The 10,905-nt window shown below is 36.9% G+C and overlaps 1 long non-coding RNA gene across 1 annotated transcript; it reads right to left on the bottom strand.

The window, feature by feature from the left end:
- Window positions 1-917: 917 nt before the first annotated feature.
- Window positions 918-9,372, bottom strand: LOC121832562 (uncharacterized). The gene is made up of 3 exons (XR_013042642.1): window positions 9,175-9,372; window positions 1,924-1,969; window positions 918-1,160 (listed from the first exon to the last, which is right to left on the bottom strand). It is a non-coding gene; the product is annotated as an uncharacterized LOC121832562 (long non-coding RNA).
- Between the last annotated feature and the right edge of the window lie 1,533 nt (window positions 9,373-10,905).

The raw sequence follows: 10,905 nt of genomic DNA, 5'->3' as shown, positions 1-10,905 counted from the left end.
AGTATATGCATGTGAAGGAACTAAGATGCCAGGTGAATAAATTACATTTGGGGTATCTTAGGGTTTCTATTGCTCTGAAGAGATATCATAACCATGGCAACTCTTATAAAGGAAAACACTTAATTGGAGCAGGCTTACAGTTTCAGAGGTTTAGTCCGTTATTGTCATGGCAGAAAACATGGTGGCATGCAGGCAGACATGGTGCTATAGAATGTGATGAGATTTCTCTATCTAGGTCACAAGGCAGCAGGAAGAGAATGCCATACTAGGCCTGGCATGAGCATCTGAGACCTCAAAGCCCACCTGCCCCCAGGGACCAACTTCCTCCAATGCCACACCTGTTCCAACAAGCCCACACCTCCTAATAGTTCCACTTTTTATAAGTCTATGCGGGAACATTTTCTTTCAAACCAACATGGGTTATCTATAACCCCAAACTAAATTGGTTCTCAGGTTAAACCTCTATTTGCTGCCTCACAGTCAAGGACTAAAATTGACAGTCATCCTTCAGTTCCTGAGGGGCATGGTTTGTTCAAGTTCCTCAAATGAAGTAGCACAGTGTACATGACATATGCACATTTTTAGGTAAACAGTGCTTATACTATGTGGTTTGGTTAATAATAACAAGGAAAGAAGTCTGCCCATGTTCATTATGAAAGCAGCCATTGCAAAGCTCACACTGTTGATGCAGACACTTGACTTCACAGCCATTGCCCCCATGAATATGGCATTCAGATGGCCCTTTTTTTTTTAAACTTAGGGGGAATGACTGGCAGTTCTAGCTTTTCCATAATCTACCAAGAAATGATTTGGAAACCTGGATTCCTCTCCTTGGAGTGAATTAGTGATCATAGATTTTATGAAAAATTTCCACCTGGAACTTGCTGCAGAGAAAATGAAAAGGAAACACACTAAGCTACAGAAACATTGACACAAGCTTTATTTATTTCATTTGCATAAGAATTTCAAGTGTAGTATATAAAATATTGATTATTCCGAATTATTAATCCTTCATGTATCCATCTCCCAGCATTGATCAGCCTGGAAGGAGACAGAAGAAAACTGTGGCACAGGCAAGATGCAAACAAGTGAGCAAGCAGGAGTAAAAATACACAAACTAGTCCCCAGGAAGAATGAATACCCTCTGAGTGCGGGCTAACCTGGAAGAGAAATGCACAGTCAGACACCACTCCATGCATCCCTTTCAAGACACCAGGGAGAAAGAGTAAGGCACCTCAGCACAAGTCTGTGAAATGACTTGGAGCAGAATCAGACACAGACTCTGAGGAGTGATTAAGAAAACCCACTTCTCTGCTGTGCTGGACTAACAGGGTTGACGATTCAGGTTGGGACTGAGCTACTGAGGTGTCAGTTACCAGTGCAAGGTGATGCTGCAGTAAGTCATCAGTAAGCCATCAGAGGCAAAGCTTCAAGGAATCTGTCATCAGAACTTAGGCAGTTATTAGCTCCCCAAGTCAGCAGTAAGACAACCGAGAGGGACAGCATGTTCTCTGAAACAGGAAAGGCTGTCTACACCAAGTACATTGCAGGGCAATAGAGCTGATATGCAGGCCAAATGATAAAAAGCTGAAGCCTCTGTTCAAGCAAAATTATTGGTACCTACCTGCAAGATTTTAATGTCATGGACAAAACAAAAGGAAGTTTATGCGGTTTTAATTCAAAGCTAATTGCATTTATGTATGCAAATAAAGACAAAGAAATATGCTAAAATGCTACATAGCTCATTATTGTGAGATGGAATTACACCTTCACTGTGCAGGGTTTCTGTTTGGTTTTGTATTTGGTTTTCATATGTTCTACACTAAGCATGTATACTCATTAGGTTTACTTATGTTGTAAGAAGAAATATCTATGATCTTATTCAGTTTAGGTTAAAGGACATTCCCTCTCAGGCCATGTTACCTTCTGAGGAAGAGGCCACACCCCACAGGTACGCAGTTCATCATTTCTGAAACAAGAAAGCTGGCATAAAACAGTGTGATAACAAGGTCTTTCTGTCTCAGTCTCCTGTGTTGTTACAGAGGGCAACATGTACAGAACCATCTAAGGTCAGAGACAGGGGAAGATTTCTGTCACAGCACCCATTCCTTCTTAATTCAGAAAAATGTACAGAGCTGTATTAAAAATTAGTTCTACAAGAATTTTCTAACCCAAGTTCTCTCTCATCTAAAACTTTGAAGATACAATAAATTTCAGCACCACACTAAAACACTTTGAAAATATAACTAAAGAGACAGAAAAAAATCACAATTTGTGGTATTTTATACTCAAGGATTTTTTTCTCTCCTCCATAAGCTCTCATCAGCATCATTTTTCATTTTACTTAGAGCCACCATTAAGTTTTTATCCTCATGCATATTTTCTCTAATTCACATCATTGTTCCCTGCCTCCAATGCCACTATGTGAATGTTTCTGTCTTTTGCAATTATTAATTTTCTCTGTCTTCCTTATAGGAATTTTAATTTTTATTTATTCCAGTGTTGTTGTTTTTTTATATCAAGTTTCTGTATATTGCGTATCCAGAGAATGTTTCCCAGTTTCGGTTTCAGCATTTTGCCTCTATTTAATTTTCTCATTTTCCACACTATCCCAAGCTGATTTTCACTCACTGACTCATATATTCACTTCAAGTTTTCCTCTCTTGATAGTGCAAGTCTTAAGGAAGTTGTGATTCTTCTGTTAAAATATAGAAACTTTAATTTTATTATGCAGAAGATCAATATTACCAGAAATATATTTTTCTTTGTAGTAACAGGGAAACCCTCATTTCGAGAGTATTTTGTTTCTAGAACAATTTATAATTATTGCTATCTCATTATTTTTACTGGAAGACACTGGACTTAGCTCCAGATGCTGTATGGATTTCCCACAGCTGTTCCGTTCCTTTTTGTGCTTTGGGTAGATTTCCATTAGGTGAGAACTGCTTTGTAGCCAACTCTTTCATCATTGATTCTGGCCAACAATGATGCATTAGATTACCATTCTACTAGGTGGATTTCATCTTACTCCAAAGCTCAGTCAATAGGAATGTACAGTCCTGGGCCACTGTGGAGCCTATTACTTATGTTTTGTAACCTTTTAAAATCCTCTAGGATAAGACTTCTTACCTAGTGAGCCACCCACCAGGCTTTACCATCTTTGTGTGTTACTCCAATTTTTCCTACTAACTTTGTGACCCGTTTTCTATAAAAAGAGGCCTCGGGATTCAATCATGTCCAAATTACTCAAAATGGAGATTCCATATCACAGTGAGGTTTGCAAGCTGCTGATGTAAATAATAAGAGAAGAAGGAAATGTCATTGAACCTTTTCTGTTACACAGGGCTTCTTTGAGAATGTTTTAAAATAATATTTTCTCTTCATTGAGTGAATTAAACAGCTATTTTATTCTCTCTTATGCAGAAAATTTGATTTCAACAAATAAACTGCAATTTTAATCAGAGAATTGTACAACATACTTTCTTTATAATAAATTGAATTATTTTGAGCTGTACTCTCTCTGCTTTAATAAAAATGTGCAAAAGCAGTGCCTATTTTTAAATTAGGTTCAGGAGTTGACATTGTGTTTTGCTGATGATGAATTACAAGATAAGACATTTTAGTGGCTTAATATATATTATAATATACCCTGTGTCATTTATCTTCATTTTGTTCTATAACTTTATCAAGGACAAAATATAGTCATCTCAGTATACTTGGCAGAAATGTCTTATTTGTTTAATGATAATTGAATTACTTCCAAAGGAGTTGACATTCTTCAGAAACAATTTCTGAGTCATGCTGAAAGCAAACTAGATCCTGAACGATGGGTAAAGTGCTGACAGGAAGTAGCCACAGAAAACCTTGTCCTCATTGAAAACAGAGGCTGCAGATGTAAATAAACACTAAATGACATGCAAGTCAATGTGATGTCCTTCTTTAACATACATGGTCAAGGTCAGAAAGGCCTATGTTCCGCAAGTCTGTTATGGGATCTTTCTCATCATCTCACATTGTGTCAGTTGTCGATGTGAAAACCAGGTTGGAGGTTTCACAGCAGAGATTATGGCCAATGCTCCTTCTTTCTGTATCCCCTACCCTGTTCTCCTTGGATACACCCTTACTCTGCAAGCTTCCATATCACACATAAAGAAGGAGTATCACTGAATAGACACTATCTAAGAGTCACCAGCTCTGGAGCAAATCCCAGTCCTGATGGCTGAATAGTCAATTGAGAGGGGTAAGAATCTCTTCTCAGTTAAGATCGAAGTAAAATGTGGTGAGCATCAGTGTGAAAGAAACACATCTCTCCTTTCCTCTTTTTCCTTCCTTCCCTTCCCTTCCCTTCCCTTCCCTTCCCTTCCCTTCCCTTCCCTTCTTCCCTTCCCTTCCCTTCTTCCCTTCCCTTCCCTTCCCTTCCCTTCCCTTCCCTTCCCTTCCCTTCCCTTCCCTTCCCTTCCCTTCCCTTTCCTTTCCTTTCCTTTCCTTTCCTTTCCTTTCCTTTCCTTTCCTTTCCTTTCCTTTCCTTTCCTTTCCTTCTTCCCTTCCCCTTCCTTCCTTCCTTCCTTCCTTCCTTCCTTCCTTTCTTTCTTTCTTTCTTTCTTTCTTTCTTTCTTTCTTTCTTTCTTTCTTTCTTTCTTTCTTTCTTTCAGAAAGTCTTTCTGAAGAGACATACTGAGAATGGGAACTCATTGAATTGTTTACCTGTACATAGATTAAAAAGTTAGACACATTGAGAGTGAATGAGCACAAAGGAATTCTCTTGTGGCTTGTGCTTCCAGCCTGATAGGTTACTTCTTCCTTGTAGACACTAAGGATTTCAAATGTGCCACTGGTTTTATGGTGAGCAGTATATGTAAGTTTACAGTCTCACTGGACATTCTGTTTATGTATATGAGGTGACGACCACATTTACACCATTAAGAAAGATTCACCAATAGACATGCTAATGTGGGTTAGGGAAAACTTACAAGTCCTCAACCCCACATAAAGAACTACAAGCAAACAAGGAATCTGAAAGTGGAGGAAATAGTCTTCCCCAGAGAAGACTACACTAATTGTACACTAATTGGTTATTCAATACTAAATGATCAGCGCTGAAAGCATACACACAGGAATGCTATGCAGACTGAACAGGTTATATTTTTTAATTTGCTAGTTTATATACATCTGTGTGTGCATGTGCTCTGTGTATGTGTGTGTGTGTGTGTGTGTGTGTGTGTGTGCATGTGTGTGTATGTAACAATAATTAAAGAAAAAATAAAGCCCTTAAAAAACCATCAACATTGTGTTGGATTTATTAGATTGGCTTACAGGCTGTGGTATCACTATTTTAACAGTGGCTATCTCTCAACAAAAATTCCAAGAATCCAGCAGTTGTTCTGTCTATGAGGCTGGATGACTCAGCTTTTCTTCAGTATAAGCTGAAACCCCAAAGAAGTAGTTTCTACAACCAGTGAGAATGAGAGCAAACAAGCAAAGGGCAAGTGCTTCCTTCTTCCATGTCATTTATACAGGCTGCCACCAGAAGGTGTGTGCAGATTTACTGTAGATCTTCCCACCTGGAAAGATCTGGATTTAGTGTGGGGTTTCCCCACACAAATAATTCAACAAAGAAAAGTCCCTCACAGGAGTACCCAGCTCCTTGGGTTTCAATCAATTACAAATGCAGTTAAGCTGACAATAACAACAACAAAAAATGCCATCACTGGGTCCTTTATAAAATATCTACAGATTAATGAAATTATTAATATTAATCTTTCAATAAGCCTAACAATAGCAGTTCAACCATAACACTCCATTTTTTGTTATTTTGTCAAATTGAAATGCTTATTTGATAAATCCAGAAAATACTTTTGAATATTATAGCTATTTAAAACCATGTGGTGGTATTGGAAAAAATAAATAAAATCCTGGGAAATGAGAAAATCAGTGATTATGCTTGAACTCCACATAACCCTGTGGTGAAAAGGAAAGATAAATAAATGTATGAAGGTAAGACTTTCTAGAGAGATATTGTTTGAATCTGTATCCTCAGAGTTGAAGTTATGGTACATAAGTCTGCAGAAAGAAGAACCTGGATATTGCTGTAGTGCTGGGAATGAGTATGGACTAGCCGGAGACAAAGAGACTCCTGACAACTGAGACTCCATCTCTAGAATCTACCTCTGCAGGTTTTCAGGGTAAACATGAAGCAGAAATCTGGTATACATGTTTCCTGCAGAAGATAAGGACAAGAGTGAAAACATGTCCACATCTCACTCATAAGTGAGGTCTTCCATTCTAAGAAAAGGCTGGTAGATGCTCAGTTGAGCTCAGAAAGTATGTTCCTTCAACTCCAGACCCTCCCAGCCTCTCACTGTAGTAGGAGTGCAGTAAGCAGATGACAGGCTGATTCTGGTAAATAAGCTAGGCCTGCTGTGTGCAGCTGGGAAGGTATTGGTACAGAGTGACATGTGTGGTGATCTCTATCAATGGGTGTTAGGCAGATCAGAGATTAAATCAGAGGTTAGGGGGGGATTTCCTTCTGCATACCAACAGTAGACCCAAACATGAAGACTATTAATGGCAACAGAGCCATGATTCATCAGCCTGCCTCCCAAGGTTCTTATAAAGGTTGGGAAAAAAAAGCAGAACAAAGTAATAAAAATAATTCATTTAAAATACCCAAGCCAAGTACAATGGTGCATGCTTATAATCTAAGTACTAGGAGACTGTGGCTAGAAGATGCTGAATTCAAGGACTGTTTAGGATTCAAAATAATATTCTGCTATAAAAAAAGAAAAAAAAAGGAAAAGGAAACATAAGAGTAGGAATTTGAAACTTCCCTATAAAACAAGGTTTAAGTTTAGCTTCACTTATAGGCAAAGAGGATAAATTACCACACTAAAGCATCTTTTCCTTTGTTTCATTCCTTATACAACTTGCTTGTCTTTCCAAACAACACTAAACTACTGGCTACGCTAACAGCCAAAAACAACTATAAACATAGAGCAGACAATGCAGCCATCAGAGCAGGACTTAAATGTAAGACACCTCCTGAAATCATGAACAGGGAAGTTGAAATAACTAAGATTAACTGGCACAAGGTTTTAATAGAAAATATACATGAGCAATGTAGGTAACCAGATGGAAACTAGAAAAGATAAAAAGGCAACGTGAAAATCTAAAACATCGAAACACGATGACAGCTTCGTAGATGTGCATGTCAGGAGCATGGACATAGCCCAAGAAAATACTCATTAAGCTTGAAGGACTGTCAACAAATTCTTCCCCAAACTGAAATTCAAAGAGAAAAATGAAGAGAGCACAGTTTATTCAAGAAATATGAGAGAACGTAAAAGGCCTGATCCTTCATATGATGAAAATACCTTAAGGAGACAACAAAACCAAAGAATTATTTGAAAATAGCACAAGGACAGACATCAAATTTCAGATTAAGAAGAAACAGAGAATAGGAAGAATAAATTTTATTTTCTCTACATTTATGTATAGCATAATTATACTATAGAAAATCAATCAAAGAAAAATATCTTAACAGAAATTGTGTTTCATAAATATGCACAAATATTCTGTCGATATAATTTTAACTGAAATAAGTAAGAAAATTTCTAAAAGAAAATAGAATAGAAGAGACATCTATTCATAGGGCAAAAACATTATTTAACTGTCCATCTTATCAGAAGGAAATAAGTAAGGAAAGAATGAAATCTTTAAAATACTTAGAAAAAAATATACATCAACATCTAATTCTTTCTCCCAAAAAATTAGCCTTCAAAGGTGAAGAAATAAAGTGGCAAGATAAAAGTAAATTAGAAATTTCCTCCTGAACTCTTTTTAGAAATAACTTAGCTCTACTATGAATTGTGCAATTATTATCAACTGCACCTTACATATTACTGTATTATGAACACCTCTCTCTGTCTCTGTCTCTGTTTCTCTCTTTCTCTTCCTCTTTCCATCTCTCCCTCCCCCTTCTTCATGATCATTACCGGCTCCAGAGTAAAACAAGAAAACAGGAAACAGAAAACTCATGGATGAGAAGCTGGAAAGATGTGTAAAATTCATACCAACTTTACCTAACAGATTGATGATGGACTCTCCAGGCCTTGACGGAGCATCTGTTATCAGAATAGATTCTACCTGCTACCTTGCTGAGAAGTGGGGGCTTGCAGAGTCACTCTGTCATGGCTCCCATCCAGGCATTGTGTCATTTAGAATTCAATCTAAGGCTTGTGTGCAAGCAAACAGCTTTAAATTTCCTCATTGTATTCTCACACACAGGCTCTTTCAATTCTACAATACCTGTAAGCACAGATTCTAAATCTACTTAGAAGCTACAACCTTCAAGAGGACCAAAAAGAATTGAGTTTTACAATAATATCACAATGATAATATATAATATAAATCTAAACAAGAGATAATGTTTTATAAATAGCAGCAACACAGTAGATTACAGAGGATGATTCATCATTCTTTTGCAGAATATAATAATAGAGTTGCAAGAAATTATCTTAAAAATTGGATCTGAAGTTGAAGGGATAGAGCTGCCGTTTCTATAGCCACCGTTCCCATTTTCACACCTCTCTACTGGGCACTCAGCATAATACTCCCAGGCCCCAATTATTTCAGTCTCACCAGGGTCCTCAAACTCAGTACTAGGTTACCCCAAATTAGACGATGTCACAAAGAAAATGAACATTTTACTGTGCACAGGAAATATTTCAACTTGTATTGAAATGCTTACTGCAGAACAATCTGTTCTAATTCAAATTTTCTTCCCTAATAAACTCAAGGTGTAGTATTTTCATTTACATAGATTTATATTTTAAAAAACAAATCTCAACATTTGGAACTTGAGTTTCTGGAGAGAAAATTATGGAAAGTTAGATGTAAAAATAATAGAATCAGCAACATACTCAGAAATCAGTAGTAAATTCATATGTACTAGGTAGCCATGCAGTGGTGAAGTGTTTTTTGCCCAGGTGCCTGTGGCAGATACATTCTGTCTTTGTTGATACAAGCTCTGGTAATATTTAAATTCATTAAAATACATAAACTACGTTATTGGATGGCAAAATTTGAAAGCCTTAAGAATGAAATGAGATACAAATCAGTATATGATCCCCAACTGGCAGTAGGAACACCTTAAGCATAATCAACAGGCATATTTACCTTTAGATATTTTTGTAGTTAGAACAGTGTCCACCTAACCATGGCACAGGCCCTCCGTGATCATAAATGTAGCTAAAATAAAGGTTTGCCTCTGTTGCTTGGAATATTAAGTATGCTGGAAGAAGTGCTTATTCAACAGTAAGAATTGATTATTAATTTAGAAAATTTTCTTACTCAACTGTTTATGATACTAGCAATGGAACATCAGGCACATGTCCAGTCACAATGAGGTGCCTCTCAAGGGCAGCCAATATGACATCATAGTGTAGGCATGCTAACAGAAGAATTGAAAGGAATACCAACATGTCCCCTTATCAGTGACCTCAAGGCTATAGCTGACACACTTTCTGGCCACCAAACAGGACAGACACCAGATTGGCAGGAAGTCAGAATCCTTGAAATCACTTTTCTGTAGTGATAATGGGCTATGGCTTTTAGTTTATAATTTTGTACAGGAGATATCCATTGCTTTGCAAATCTCAATGAAAGCATTGATCTCCAGAGGCAGCTGAGCTATCTTGCCCTCTCACACCTTTATCTAAGAAGCACATTCCTTAGTGCAGCCAAATGGCTTATTCCATTCCAGCATTGCTGAAATGTTTGGCTTTACTTAATCAGCTGTAGATGAATCTCTATCTTGTAATTCTTTCTGTAAATGCTGCTTCTTTACTAAATTTCTGTCAGTTTGAAAGTTTTAATTTTTCTTTCAAATGCTAAAGCAGCTAGTTCTCATTCTCTGGCTTCATGGTGAACTACAAAATCAAGTCTGCATCTTCAGCAGTTTGGAGAGTAATATCCTAGAGTTTGTAGAACACTGCAGCCATTACTGTTGAAAGATTTCTCTTATGCTTGCTTTTATAGGATATGTAATTCATTAATAATCATGCTTACTCTTATTTTTACCTCTCTCTACAAACTTTCAGAAGAAACAGAGGAGGTCTTTCTGTGACATGAACCTCTACCAAAGAAAGAGATGTGGCTTTCTTGATAATTCATTCATTTGAAGTTTTTTTTTTTTAATTTTTATTTTTCTGTCCCTGGTGAAGTTGTTTTCTTTTTCCTTAGCCTTGTGAGATTTTTCCCAGTTTTTTAGACAGGTGACCATTTTTTTTGTGATCTGCCTGTCAGGGACTTTCACACTGGCGGCTCAGTGAGCTTCACTGTATCACCGTTGGAAGATTATGATGGTGGTGGTGGTGGTGGGGATGCCACTGTTGCTGCTGGTGGTGGTTATGACAAGGATAATGGTTTTCATCCTTCTTTTCTTCTAGGATGTTGATGTGCAAATACTTCATCTTTGAAGTTCCATTTTTTAATATGTTCCATTTATTGATTACTTTCACTTATCTACCATACCTTGTCTGAAATAGCTAAGAAGTTCTCAATTTTAGCCACTAATTATTTCAAATTTTTACTGGCTGTTTATTATTTATTTTAAAGAACTCACTTATGGCAAGTATGTTAAAGATTTGTGACTTTTATAAATGCACTCCACTTTTTTTTTTTTTTTTTACCATTGCGTACTTGCTTTTGTTTGTACAGGAGATCTGCATTGAAATATAATCAATTATTTTATTACAAACTGGTATTAATACTCTAAGAATTTTCATGTTCCTTATTTTGATTTGCCACATAATCTTCTTTTGATAGAGATATGTGATAAGTTAAATTATGATCTAGGAATACTGATAAAATTGTTGAAGATTTCTGCATGGTTTATAAAGTATTTAT

Source organism: Peromyscus maniculatus, chromosome 10, assembly GCF_049852395.1.
Source record: "Peromyscus maniculatus bairdii isolate BWxNUB_F1_BW_parent chromosome 10, HU_Pman_BW_mat_3.1, whole genome shotgun sequence".
Classification (NCBI taxonomy): domain Eukaryota; kingdom Metazoa; phylum Chordata; class Mammalia; order Rodentia; family Cricetidae; genus Peromyscus; species Peromyscus maniculatus.
Note: the sequence above shows the minus strand (reverse complement) of the source record. Positions and strands in the feature narration are given on the sequence as shown.